General features: G+C 47.3%; 1 protein-coding gene across 1 annotated transcript in view; it reads right to left on the bottom strand.

Moving 5' to 3' along the window:
• Positions 1-2,070, bottom strand: part of PRKCD (protein kinase C delta) — a 76,483-nt gene extending 74,413 nt beyond the window's left edge. Inside the window, exon 1 of the mRNA XM_044451152.1 lies at positions 1,998-2,070. The gene's annotated coding sequence lies outside the window, so the exon portion shown is untranslated. The remainder of the gene's footprint in view (positions 1-1,997) is intronic.
• Positions 2,071-13,900: the final 11,830 nt, after the last annotated feature.

The following is a 13,900-nucleotide window of genomic DNA, read 5'->3' as shown; positions in this document are numbered from 1 at the left end:
TTAAATGATTTAACATGCCCCTTCACCCTTCACCCTTCCATTGACAGGACTGTCACAATCTGCATTAAATTTGATTTAAGGACCACCAAATGGCATGAATCTACAGTATTCTCAGATCTTTATGAGCTAAATTGTTAACTCCTCCCCAGACAGAGCTTGCTACACTTCCTGGAACTAATTATTTTATGGCTCAAGCCTCAAATAAGTCATTGCTATCATTCTGTCATTTCATTTAGAAACAACCGTGACAGGAAAAGGCAGTGCATTTCTCAATGCACAGATTTAATGCAAGGAATCTCATCTCTGGAAAAAATGAATAACATATGCTAGTTCACCCTGTAAGCCACCGGCCGTCAGCAAGGCTATCCAAGTGGCAGGCTTCATGGGAGGAAGGGCTTACATATTAGAGCATATACTGGAGTGGTGTTATTACACACTTTGAAGCTCGTCTGACACTTGTGTTAACACCATCACTGCTCTATCCACTTGCAACATTCAGAGAAATTTCCAAGCAATGCACTGTGATGAATACGAGTGCTTCTCTTGCGTGTTGTGTTCTTAACAACACAACTGGAATTACAACAATTCCAATTACAACTGGTACTGGTTGCAAAGGGACATCAGATCCAACTCTTTGCCCAGAGAGTGGACTATCCACCCAAAGCACTGTGTCCCCCACAAGCAGAAAACAGAAACGTATTGACAAGCAGTGAATAGCTTGAGATGACTAATGCGAGCAAATCCAGCCATACAGTGCTCGGGAAGGCAAACACTCCTCCACCCCAAATGAAAACAAACAGGTATCGACACCACAAGCTGGTCTAGTGGGAAAGGGACCACTTCCTACTGCTAGGCAACATGCTGTTTCCAGCTGTAGGAAAGGGAAAACGGAGTGAGAGGTGTTGTAATCCTAAGATATCACAACCGAGGCATTGAAACAGAGATCACAAAACAGACTGCACAAACCCAAGGAATACAGTGGTGATACAGCTACCAAGAATCAGCTGGTGCAGCAAAGGCGGACACAAAGAGACATACTTTCTGCTTTTACTAGTCCCGGTGCCATCTGCTGCTGCCCTTACACTTTTCACATGTGCCAGCTGAAGTTTGGGGTCAGAATGTTTTCTGCAGTCATTCAAAGTACCCCTCTTCTACAAATACTAAACTGCTGCGGACAGATTTCGGATTTTACAGGACACCGCCCCCCTCAGCGCGTGACCGCGCTTTCTGATGAGACCCGAGTTTCACATCCCAAATGTGTTTCAGTAGCCCGCTTCGCTGCCCTCCCCAGCATGTTCATTTAAGAAGCCATTTATGAAAAAGACGTACATCGGACGCACGCGTGACTATATCATGAGCAGCGACGAAAAGCAAATATCCAGCAACGAGTCGGCCCCGCACCCTTTACTGGGACAACCATTCGGTCATCACGAATTTGGCGGAACACCCAAAGAAAACATGGAGGCGCTTAACGAGGAAGTCCGAGCGAAGCCAGTCCTCCGGCAGATGTTGCACACCAGCCCTCGTCGAGCCCGCAGTTGTGCAAGCCCGTCGGCAGCAAGACCCGGTGAACCCTGCGGCGCCCTGGCCAGTCCGGGCTCCCCGCGAGGGCGAAGAGGGAAGTGAGAGCGGCGGCGCCCGCGGGGACTCCTCTCGCCCCAGCGTGTCACCCAGCCCGGCGCAGAGGCGGGAGCCCGCTCGCCCGGCCGAGGGTGGAACTCCGGCAACTTCGGCGTCGGAGCGGGCGCCTCCAGCGCGGAGACGCCGGCCTGCTCACACGCCCCCTCGGCGCCGGGACGCGGCGTGTGGGGAGGGGGCGAGAGCGAGCGAGCGAGCGTGCATCCCGCCCGCAGAGGGACGCGGAGCCGCGGCCGCGCCGCTTCCTCATTCACCGCGAGCCGCGCGAAACGGGAACTCCCCCGCCAGCCGGGCGGCGCCGTCGCCCGCCCCGCCTCGGCCCGGCCGCGATCGGCCCGCGCCCGCCCGCCCGCGCTTACCCGCCCGCGCCCGCGAAGTCCCGGGAGAGCCCGAACCGGCCGGCGCTGCGAGGCCGAGCGCGCCGCTTCGCAGAGTGAGCGGCCGTCGAGCGGGGCTGCCTCGCCCCGCCCCCGGCGCCCCGCCCCGCCCGCTCGCCCCGCCCCGCCCGGCCCCGCCCCGGGTCTCGCCCGGCGCGCTCACCTGCTGCGCGGCGCCTTCCGCGGTGAGCCCCCTGGAGGAGAGGCCGGCGGGCGCCGCACCAGTGCCCTCTGCACGGGGGCGGAATTCTCTGCCTCGCCTCGCCGCCCCGCCCCGCCCACGAAGAGCCCGCCGCGGCCCGCCGAGCCCTCTCCCCGCAGCTTTCCCTGGCCCTGCCCGCCTCCCCGCCTGCTCTGCCCGACCGTGCAGCCCGGGATTCCGCCCGGAAGGAGCAGGCGAGCCGCGAGGAACCAGTTCGCACAAGCCTCGGCCGGCCCCTTCGAGGCCCCCCTGCGGAGGCTGCCTCCTCTGCTCGGGGAGTGGCGCGCGCCGCTCCGCGCGCCCCACCTGGAGCAGCAGGTTGCGCTCGAGGGTCTCTTTCGCGGGGTCGCCCTCCGTCCCCTCTCCCTCGCTCCCCAGCTCGGCTGGCTTTTGCGGGGTGGGCGCTTCCTCGCTGGAAGCTTCTCGGCGGTGGTTCAAGGGAGCACGCTTTGAATCGCGCGCTTCCCCCGCTGCGTCTGAGGAGGTTACAGCGGGCCAACGATATCGCCACTTTCCTAACTGCCCATCCCGAAAGTTGTCTGGGGGCTTCCTTTTGTTCTGGAATAATAAAAGGATGATCTGGAGCCTGCTAACTGTCATCAAGTTTTCTTACCTGCTTCTCCATTTCTGGCCAGCGTGACCCCGTTTTACCTAGAACAGATGCTCCTACACAGCCCGTTCCCTATAGCCAGGAATGGCCCCTTGCTGGCTGTGGTAGAGAAGACACCCCGCCATTCCCCTGCCCCCCAGAAGCTGGTGGCGGAATCCTCTGGACGCCCGTAGTGGCGCAGCGCCCCCTGAAGGAGCAGGCCAGTTTAGCAGGCACAGGGCGGGTCGTGAGACCCATGTAGGTAGCTGTCCTCTAATTGCTGGCTTCCCTCACCAGGTAAGAGCCACCTGTGCCGCAGGGTCGGGCTGGCCCTGCTTATCCCCAGTCAGACCACTAGAAACATGAAAGTGCCATGCTGGGCCAGGCCAAAGGTCCATCTAGTCCAGCTTTCCGATCACACGGTGGCAGCCATCTGCCTACAGAATTGCGTAAATGGGTATTTTCTGGCGAGCAGAGCTTGAGATCACAGGCTTTTCTCACTCAAATGCTCCCTTATCCTTTAAGCCTGGAGAGTGAAGGTTCTTTCAATCCTGAGTCAGTTTCCCATAAGCTCTTGGGGTATAAATTCCAGTACTGAATGTGGGCAAAGAGAAAAGGGGCAGGGCAAAAATGTCAGCAGATTTAAGTTTCAAGCACTTGCTAGGAGAAACAGCCTTTGGAGAGGCAGCTCCCCTTTTAGAACTGACGTGGGGGGGAAATGCAAAGGGTTGGGAATCACCAAACGATTGGCAGTGGTGGGAAAGGGGTGCAGCCCTCTGTGGAACCTGGAGGTGCGGGTTAGGGTCCCAGGTGGGCACCCCTGTTTTGAGTGGAAGTGCCAGGTACTGAACCTGGGATCATTTGCATGGGAAGTAAATGCTCTTTCCACTGAGTCCAGCCTCTTCTGCAACATTTTATCTGCATGGAACAGTGACCCACATAAACACACACATACACAGTTTAACACAATTTGTATTTACCGTTTTAGAAATGCATACATGTGCAAAACTTCCACATTCAGAACGACCACATTAAAAGACACCTGTGGTTATTCTCAACAGACAATAAATGTGCTTCTTCAGTCAACTCTAGTTTTATCCGCTTTAACTTGGGGTTTCGGTCCCAGATGAGAATGAGAGCAACAACTGAAGAACAGGTCACAGCCCTTGCTTATGCTCAGAGGGCAACTTCCAGGGTGGATAACCAGGAACCCACAGAAAAGCCTGCCTTACTGGTAGGAAATTCTTGTGTTCATCATGGAGCGTCAAACATGCAGATGCCGTGCTCACGTTCGTTGCATACCAGACTCAGCCATGCAGACTGGCATGGACCTCAAACAACCCTCATGCATTAGGTCATCCTACTGTGCCTTATGTCTGCTTCTTTATGAGAGCAGCCCTGGGCCAACTTTCCTGGGAGTGAGTCCCAGTAAACACAGTGGGACCTGCTTTGAAGTGCACATGCCTAGGACTGAGCTGTTAGACTTGAAAATATTGACAGTTGTGATTCAAAGTTTTACTTCCTCTTTCTTGGCAGAGGAGAGAGAGAGAGAAAGGGAGAGAAAAAGAGAGGGAGGGAGGGATGTATTTGTCCAGGTTAACAGTAGTGGATATTTACAAAACTGAGTAAGCAATACTTAGGGCAACACTCTTTTTATGGCTTTCTTTGTGTCTTCTATTTCTTCCTCTCTTGCCCTGCCATTTCTGGACTATAAAGCACTTTACAACGTTTAGTCTCCATTAAGTCCTTTCAAGAGACACAGACATAGCCTGTGATCGTCATAGTTATTTGATTTTCTTAAACTAATGATCCTTCCCCCTATAGAAATATCGCGGGTGAAAGAAAGGATTCTAGTTAATTAGTCCAGCGGTTTAAAAAAAAAAGATGAATATGAGATGTGTTTCTTGGAGCTCAATACAATGAAGCACAGTATTCAAGAGGCTTGTTTCAGAAACTTCATTGCAACGTCTCTGGCTTATTTTCTTCTTTGCTCTCATAAAACAGCAGGGCTGAGCTGGTGTTTGCTGTTTAAACAGAACCACGTCATAAACAGAAGAACTGGGATAGTGCTGTGGATGGTGCTTGGGAGGGGGGTTCCCAGATTTAGATCACTTCTCCGCCAATAAGCTCCCTGGGTGACCTTTGGCCTGCCACTCTGCCTCTGAGTGTCCACATAGGGGATACAGAGGAAAGCTTGTGTGCAGTCCTGAACTTGGAGGAAGGGCGGGACACAAATATAATGAATGCATGAAACACAACCAGTCATCGAGGCTTCTAGCCTACCTCAACCATAACTTCACAGGGGAAGAGGCAGCTGATTTGGCCGGCATCACCAGGACCTGATGGGCAAGTGAGGACTTAGTCTCTTCCAGTTATGCCCACCAGTGTATTTGGTTCAGCATCAAGGAAGGCCGGGGAGGGGACATTACCATAGTCTATCAGAAATCCACCTCTTTCTTCCCAGCCTTCCTGTCCACCTGCCTACTAGTGTGGAGTGTTTGCAGCTGGTGTTGGGCCACTGGAACCAGTTAGGGATTCTCTTGGTGCCCCCTCCCCATTGCTCAATGGACTCTGTACCGGAGATGGTCCCAGTTGCAATGCCTGTTGGTCTTGGGGGGATGTTGTCTCGGAGCCAGTGTGGTGTAGTGGTTAAGGGCATGGGACTGGGACTCAGATGATCTGGGTTCGAGTCCCAGCTCAGCCATAGAGCCAACTGGGTGACTTTGGGCCAGTCACAGACTCTCAGCCCAACCTACCTCACAGGGTTGTTGTTGTGAGGATAAGATGGAGGAGGAGAATGATGTAAGCTGCCTTGAGCCCTTTGTAGGAAAAAGGCAGGATATAAATAGAAAAAAAATGTGGAGACTAACTTATCTGGGGAAGTCCTGGACTTCTTGACAGCCATGGGACTCTCGCAACATGTCACCAGCCTGGCACATGTCACAGGGCACACTCTGGATTTTTTTTTTTTTTTTCCAGAGGGCATAGTGCTCTGAAGGTGGGGGCTTTAAATCAGATCACAGCCTGATGAAATTTAGATCAACTGTGACTTTTCCCCTTTGCAAGGGTGGGGGAATGACTTAAGATCTGGAGGTGGTTTCCAGAAGGACTTGGGGGATTTTCTGGCTGATACGGCTGGTGGTTCAGTTGAATTCTTGACTGATCTCGGGAATGGACGGTTGTCCTGGGCGGTTGACACAGTCACCCCTGAGCACCCTCCCTGTAGCAGGGGCCGTACGGCTTCAGGGCACACCCTGGAGCTGAAAGCAGTGAAGCAACGCAGGTGTAGCCAGTGTGTGGATGGAGAAAAACTCCTAGTGGAAACAGTGGAGCCCTGGTTGCAACGAGGAAGAGGGCCTTCTTTGTGGTCCCCAAGTAAGGAATGAGCTCTCTAAAGAGGCCTGCCTGGTACCAACTTACTATCATTTTAGCACCAGGTGAAGACTGCCCCCTTTGCTGAGGCATTCACCTGCTTGAAAAAGCATAGTGGCAGAGGGATTGCTAACTGTTTCTCAGCAGGTCTAGCAGTACTGATGGTTTAACTGTTTAGTTATGAAAAACTGGTTTTAATTTTAATTTTATTGTTGTTTTACTCTATATTGTATTCTATTGTATTTACTGCTGTTATTCATCACCCGGAGACCTTCAGCTATTGGGCATTCCAAAATTAATTAGCTGAATGAAGAAATGGAGGAATGTCAGCCTGCCACATAACAAAGGGGACTTCCACTTCCTTATTCTCTGTGGAAATGGGATTGCTTCCTTCACATGGCCTTTCCCTGGGGTTTCTTCCTTTGCTTTGCCATTAGGCAATTTCCATTAGGCAACGTCTAGGCAGTGCTGTGGTAATATGGCTTTTCCTATTAAGTGCATATAGGAATGGCCCTTGGCATCACAGGTAATAGCAGACTTTCCTCCATCTAAAAGGAACCCAGGAAATACTTGCAAAGAATAGGGAAGCTTCTGGCAGCCCGATGGCACCAACCAATTTCCATGAGTGAGCAATCACAAGTGTGCAAAATGGGCTCTTGTAGAAAGCTCCCAGTCTTCAAATGGTGTGTTTGACATTATTCTTGGCTTCTCTGAAAATGGGTGTGGTGGTTAAGTTGTGGTTGCAAATTTGAAATGCTCCATGTTGTCCAGAAAGTTAACTGCATATTTCAGTATCTCAGTCTTCAGGACATGCATCATGTTGCAGCATAAACTTGCTCCTCCTGAAGATTAACATAACCATCAAGCGTCAAGCTGCTATTGGAACCTCAGAAAACAGAAGTTTGTCTTAATGTGCATTCCAAACTTCATTCTAATTCCTAAGGCTTAAGAGTAGCACACACCTAGACTGAAAGCACAGAAAGGACAGGAATGCTTCACGAAGCTCAGTGTTGGTTTTGGGACTCAGACTCCCTTAATCCCATTGCAGCTGGTGGGGGAAGGACTGCACTCACTTCTGCTCTGAGGATGCAGAAGTGTCCTTGGAGAAGGAGATTAGAGAGCAGGGATGGGAGGAAACGGACACTGCCAAATAGGACATATCTCGAAATCGCCTCATCCTCCTTCCCTCCTTATCTAGCTGTTCCGCAGGGTGGGAGAAGCATGAGGGCGACTTTCACTTCTAGTCTCCCCCTGCCCTGCAAAGGACACCCATAAGCCTCCAAGGTCAGTCAATTACAGACTGCATCCTGTTTCCATTCATATATTTTAATAAATAAGCATCTCTTTCTGGAGTTATAGCATTCTTTATGATTTATACTTACAGACAAATGGAATGCCAAAAAAGCAAGTTAAATCACGCCAAATTTAACGTCTGCAAATTTAACTAGGTTATTTTGCATACACTTGGTTTAGGAATTCTAAGTGTGTGTGATTTTCAGTAAGCAGGAAACAGACTGATGTTGTTATGGTGTATACACATGCCTGGGAGCAAGGTGCCTTGAAGTTCACTGTAGATGTACACGGACTGCAAATTAATTTGGTTTAGACATAATGATCCCAACATATTAATAAAATATAACTTATTAAAGGTGCAATCATATCAACTTGCAGCAAACGCAAAGTGCAATGCCTGGCAGTGGTGATCTCATGCCCTGGATTTTTTCCAAATGGCATTTTGGTCCTCTAGAGTTGATGGGAAGGGTAGGAGGCTGGGGCACCAAACGGAATCAGTGTAACTCTGTAGCCTCAGCCTTCCCCTCTCCCTGCCCCAGTATACCCCTTTTTTCTCCTCTGAGGTCAGTTGTGACCTTGGAGTTGGAGACAGCTAGTGCAGTTCTTTCTGTGCTGGTTGTGAAGTGGGCTCAGCTTTGGAGTCCAGCTCTGAGAATGTGGGATCTTGCAAATGTGGGACATTCTAAAGAAGCCTATGGCTCCCCAGACGATGATGAGAAGCCACAGGATTTTGCCTAGAAACATAATCCCATGCAAAAAAGGTATGCTGGCTGGGGAATGCTGGGAGTTGTAGGACTTTCTGTCTAAAGCATGTATAGAATTGAAGCTTAGGCCCTGCTGATGTGTGGCCAGCATTGGATACTGCCTATACATTTTAAGCATTAGAACAATAACATGGCTATTTAATGCTTCCCAAATGGCAGGGACCTAACAGAGGCAGAAGAGATTAAGAAGAGGTGGCAAGATTACACAGAGGAACTATACCAGAAAGAGCTTAATGTCCCTGATAACCATGATGGGGTGGTCACTGACCTCGAGCCAGACATCCTGGAATGTGAAGTCAAATGAGCCTTAGGAAGTCTGAGCAACAACAAAGCTAGTGGAGGTGACAGTATTCCAGCTGTCCATTCAAAATCTTAAAAGACGATGCAGTAAAAGTGCTACACTCAATATGCCAGCAAACTTGGAAAACTCAACAGTGGCCACAGGATTGGAAAAGGTCAGTTTACATTCCAATCCCAAAGAAGGGCAATGCCAAAGAATGTTCAAACTACCGCACCATTGCACTCATTTCACATGCTAGCAAAGTTGTACTCAAAATCCTACAAGCTAAGCTCCAGCAGTATGTGGACCGAGAACTACCAGAAGTACAGGCAGGATTTCAAAGAGGGAGAGGAACTAGAGATCAAATTGCAAACATATGCTGGATCATGGAGAAAGCTAGGGAGTTCCAGAAAAACATCTACTTCTGCTTCATTGACTATGCTAAAGCCTTTGATTGTGTGGCTCACAACAAATTGTGGCAAGTTCTTAAAGAGATGGGAGTACCAGACCATCGTATTTGACTCTTGAGAAACTTATATGTGGGTCAAGAAGCAACAGTGAGAACTGGGCACAGAACCACTGATTGGTTCAAAATTGAGAAAGGAGTTCGGCAAGGCTGTATACTGTCGCCCTGCCTATTTAACTTATATGCAGAGCACATCATGAGAAAGGTGGGGCTAGATGAATCACAAGTTGGAATTAAGATTGCTGGGAGAAATATCAACAACCTCAGATATGCAGATGATACCATTCTAATGGCAGAAAGTGAAGAGGAACTAAAGAGCAGGGTGAAGGAGGAGAGAGCAAAAGTTGGCTTGAAACTCAACATTAAGAAAACTAAGATCATGGCATCTGGTCCTCTCACTTCCTGGCAAATAGATGGGGAAGAAATTGAGGTAGTGACAGATTTTATTTTCCTGGGCTCCAAGATCACCGCAGATGGGGACTGCAGCCAAGAAATTAAAACACGCTTGCTCTTGGGAAGGCAAATCTAAACAGCATACTAAAAAGCAGAGACAACACCCTGCCAACAAAAGTGCGTATAGCCAAGGCTATGATTTTCCCAGTTGCAATGGATGGCTGTGAAAGTTGGAGCATAAGGAAGGCTGAGTGCCGAAGGACTGAGGCCTTTGAACTGTGGTGCTGGAAGAGGCTCCTGCGAGTCCCTTGGACCGCAAGGGGATCAAACCGGTCAGTGCTAGAGGAGATCAACCCTGACTGCTCTTTAGAAGGCCAGATCCTGAAGATGAAATTCAAATACTTTGGCCACCTAATGAGAAGGAAGGACTCCCTGGAGAAGAGCCTAATGCTGGGAACAATAGATGGCAAAAGAAGAAGGGGACAGTAGAGGATGAGGTGGCTGGATGGAGTCACTGAAGCAGTTGGTGTGAGCTTAAGGGGACTCCGGGGGATGGTGGAGGACAGAAAGGCCTGGAGGAATGTTGTCCATGGGGTCGTGATGGGTCGAACACAACTTTGTGACTAACAACAACAACAACTGGCTACTAGCAATTAAGACAGCTGTGTATGGCTCAGGTCTAGGGGTATCCTAGCACTAGCCAAAAGGCAATTCATTTCATGGTGTTGCTTTTTTGCAATTATAACAAATTTGCTTGTTTGTAAAATGCAAAAATCAAAGAAAAGAAAGTGGGGAGAGGGGAGAAAAAAAGAGCACACCATAAAATATATCCTTACACAACAATCAGTTGTATCATTTAAGAAAAGGAAAAGAAAAGGGGAAAAGAGGGTTCTGAGACTTACATTTCAGATATATTTATCAACATAAGCAATCATTTTTGACTAAGCATCGGATTGGATCGGCATGTGTAAGAGATACATCTGAATATAGCAGGAGCATAAGATCTTCCCCCACATACTCAGTGGTGGGTGCTTCTCCTTCAGGCTCAAGTATAAGTTTCTTTGCAACCGTAAGTGCCCTCCCTATTCACTTTCGCAACCTCCCTGCATTCTGCTGAGGTCCCCTGTGACTCAGCCCAAACTATTCAGAGGTTCTCTTGATGCTTAAGGGGTAGCTTCATTGGAAGCAGTGGTCAGTGGGACAGGACTTCAGTGGGGAGAAGAAGGGCTGCAGAAGCCTTTTGCATACACAGCATTCTGCTTGCTCTTCTCAGGATCCAATCCTCCTGCATGCTTTCCTGCATACTTCACAAACACATCTTCATCTTCCGAGAAATTATCTCAGTATGTCAGGTTGCTGGAGAGTCATCCATGCTAAGAAACAGAGCTAGCAAAGAATTGTTGTTATGCATGTTTTAGTCCATGCAAGGAAGCAGATTAGACACTTTTTATTCTAGGAAAAATATAATTCTTCTGTACACATGCCAGTATGCTTGCAGCTAAGACAAATGCTCCCAGTTATTCATCCAGGTGCCAGGTTTATTTATGAATCTGCATTAATCAGTCCTGCATTACCACAAGTCACTTCTGAAAGTTTACCAAGAGATTGCAGAATGTGGCAGCACAAGAAGGAAATGGTATTTGCCTACAGTTTATCAGTTGGTGTGGTATTGCCTCTTGCTTACCTCTTTTTTTTGCCTTACGCTGAATGAGCCGCCTTACGAAATTGCCTCTGCGCTGCACCAGAAGACTTGTGCTGGGGAGATGCAATAAGCAACTTCTTCTCTTTTAAAGATGTGCTCTATTTTCATCCTTCAGCGCAGGGGTGACTGCTGACTCCTCACTTCAAAGAGGACTGTGGAAAGGAAGCAACTGCTCTCTGAAGTCCTTTCCATGTGTGTGCATGGTGGGGGGAAGTGGCACGGAGGGAGTGGAAATCAGAGGACGGGGATGCTGCCAAGCGATGTACCAGCGTTCTTTGAAATGAGGATGGGAGCTATAAGAGATGCTTGTTCTCTGGCAGGAGGCAATGCTGAGTTTTGGAGGAGGGACTGTGAAATGCGGTGACAAGTGAATTCCAAAGCAGTGTTAGGGGCAGCAAAAAGCAGAGTTGCTCGGTCCTCCATGGCAACAGAGGAAAGAGTCCAGAAGGAGACAATTGTCCAGGCAGCCTTGCTTATTTAGGGTCACCCCAAAGAGGCTGCCCAGCTGAACAGACAATTGAACAGTTGTCTCAGCTAGTTTCTGACTCGTCATAAAAATACTTTCTCTGGTTTTATAAAAAACAGTACTTCTGAAAACATGTCCATGTAGAATTGTGCTCCCACAAAAGCGTTCTAAGGCCTGTTTATTCTATCTGAGGAAGTTTACTGATGTAAACACACAAGCAGTTGCCACATTCATTTGTATCATACTGCTAAATATTAAAAAGCCACCCTTTGCAGGCAGTGACGTTTCACTTATAGATCTTTATCTTCCCAAGTGTAAGATGCATCTGATATAATTTAGAGTTCTTTTAAAGTGGAGACAAGGGACTGGCAAAGCTGGTTTTATGTCTATGTGATGAAAAGGTCCACATGAAAAGGTCCAAAAATTTAAGTATATTGTTAAACTGGGTGTGATCTACAAAACCATGATTTGGTATTTATCAAAAATATTAAGAGAAAATGGAAACAATACCTAGCTGGAAATATACTCTTAAGAGAAACATATTTTAGTTACAGCAAATCAGATTATTGCATAATAGATTTATAAATAAAAATCCTTTATTTTGAATTATATCATCAGAAAGAAAGTATTTCACCTCTCCCATAAAAAAGTTTCAGATTAAAATGATTCGAATTTCACTTTTATATTTTCAAACATATTGACTAAACATTGAAATATTTATACTTAAAAATCAGTGCATAAATTCTGAAATTTCAAAATGCACTGGAATTGTAAAATGTTTGTGCCAGCCTTCCAGGCACTTTTTCTGACTGGAGGCAAAGCTCTAGCATACCACCTGTTCTTCCTTGAACACAAACGTGTGCATATTCATTTCCAAGTGATAATATGTAAAAGGCTGGGTAAAGGTCTGGTGGTTTCGATGGTCTTTTTTTAAACACTCTCTTAATTCTGCACGTGTCCTCACTTAACAGGATGTCTGTACATTTTCATGTGTACCAGAGAACAAAAATAAATTTAGAACCAGCACAAAGAAATGCCCATTTTAAATGGTGGTACATTAAATGAGAAAAAAAGTAGAATATGATCAAGTATCTAGATCTTGTCTTGTTTCCTATTTAGACTGAGGATTTGCCTATGAACAGTTTTAGGAATTCAGAATATTCAGAAACAAACACACACACCGTTTCTGGCCTCAAGTAGCAAAAATGACTGTTGAAAAATGCATTTTCAGTTTTAGCTTGAAAACCACAACCACCTAGCTTGACACTGCTTGTTTTTCATTGTGGTTCCTACTGGTACACCTGCTCAGTGCAAGGGGGATCAGAAGGCGTCCGGGAACATATAATCTTGATGCAATCATGAAGCTGGAAATTGCACTCAAAAATGAAACACCCATGGTTTGTAAATATGCAAAATAAGTCCTATTCCACTATTTTGCAAATGTGTACTGTATTATACAAAAATGATGTATTTGCAACAAGGGAAATATTGTGCTGCGACAATGCCCAGCTGCTGCTGAGCCATGGACTCCTTTTCTCATAACAATAGAACCAGGGATTATCTTGGAGTGATTGGTGGGAGATTCAGGACAGATAACAGGAAGGACTTCGTATAGGGCATGGTTAAACGATGGAACTCATTGCCACAAGATATAGTGATGGCCAGCACAGCCTTACCAGGGGGCTGGACAGATTCACAGAAGGTAAGGCAGATAGTGGTCCTGATTGTTACACAAACATTTCACCTACCGGTGAGAGACGGAATGGGAATCCTGCAATGGCCTTCCACCAGTAGAATGGACACTGCAGGCAGGTCAAATTCCAAGTGGATCTTCTCTCACGCACCCTCCTCTAAATCTGCTCCAAAGTGTTGGGGAGCCTTTAGAGCAGATTTGGGAAAAAGGGGTGGGGGCTGTAAGGAGGAGGAGAAAAGGAATTCCTATTGAATAAGCAGAAATCCGCTCCTCTTGCAGCAGTTTTATCCATTGTGATCTCATTTGGTAACATTGTGTTTAAAAATGTTGACTCATTTTTCATGGGAAATGTTTTCAATGTAAACTCTTCTGGGTGTAAATAAATATTTTGTGTTCTACCCCTTCCTGCTCTCTATTCCCTTTTTATTTAATATCTGTTACCCTTCCTTCCGGTTACATCAGAACTTTACTTACTTGATATTTTCCACACATATGTAGGTTAAATTCTCTGTTGTTTTGACTACATGCAAAGTGACTCTCTGTACATCAAGAGGGTGTATTTACAACTCTGATTCTAAGAATTGCAAACCACTGCTGAGCGCTTAGGATAGAAATTCAAATCCATCATGGTATAACAGGTTCAAACAGTATACCAGGTATTAGAT

Source organism: Varanus komodoensis, unplaced genomic scaffold (assembly GCF_004798865.1).
Source record: "Varanus komodoensis strain SLA01 unplaced genomic scaffold, ASM479886v1 scaffold6_2, whole genome shotgun sequence".
Lineage (NCBI taxonomy): Eukaryota > Metazoa > Chordata > Lepidosauria > Squamata > Varanidae > Varanus > Varanus komodoensis.
This window is presented reverse-complemented; position numbering and strand designations above follow the sequence as displayed.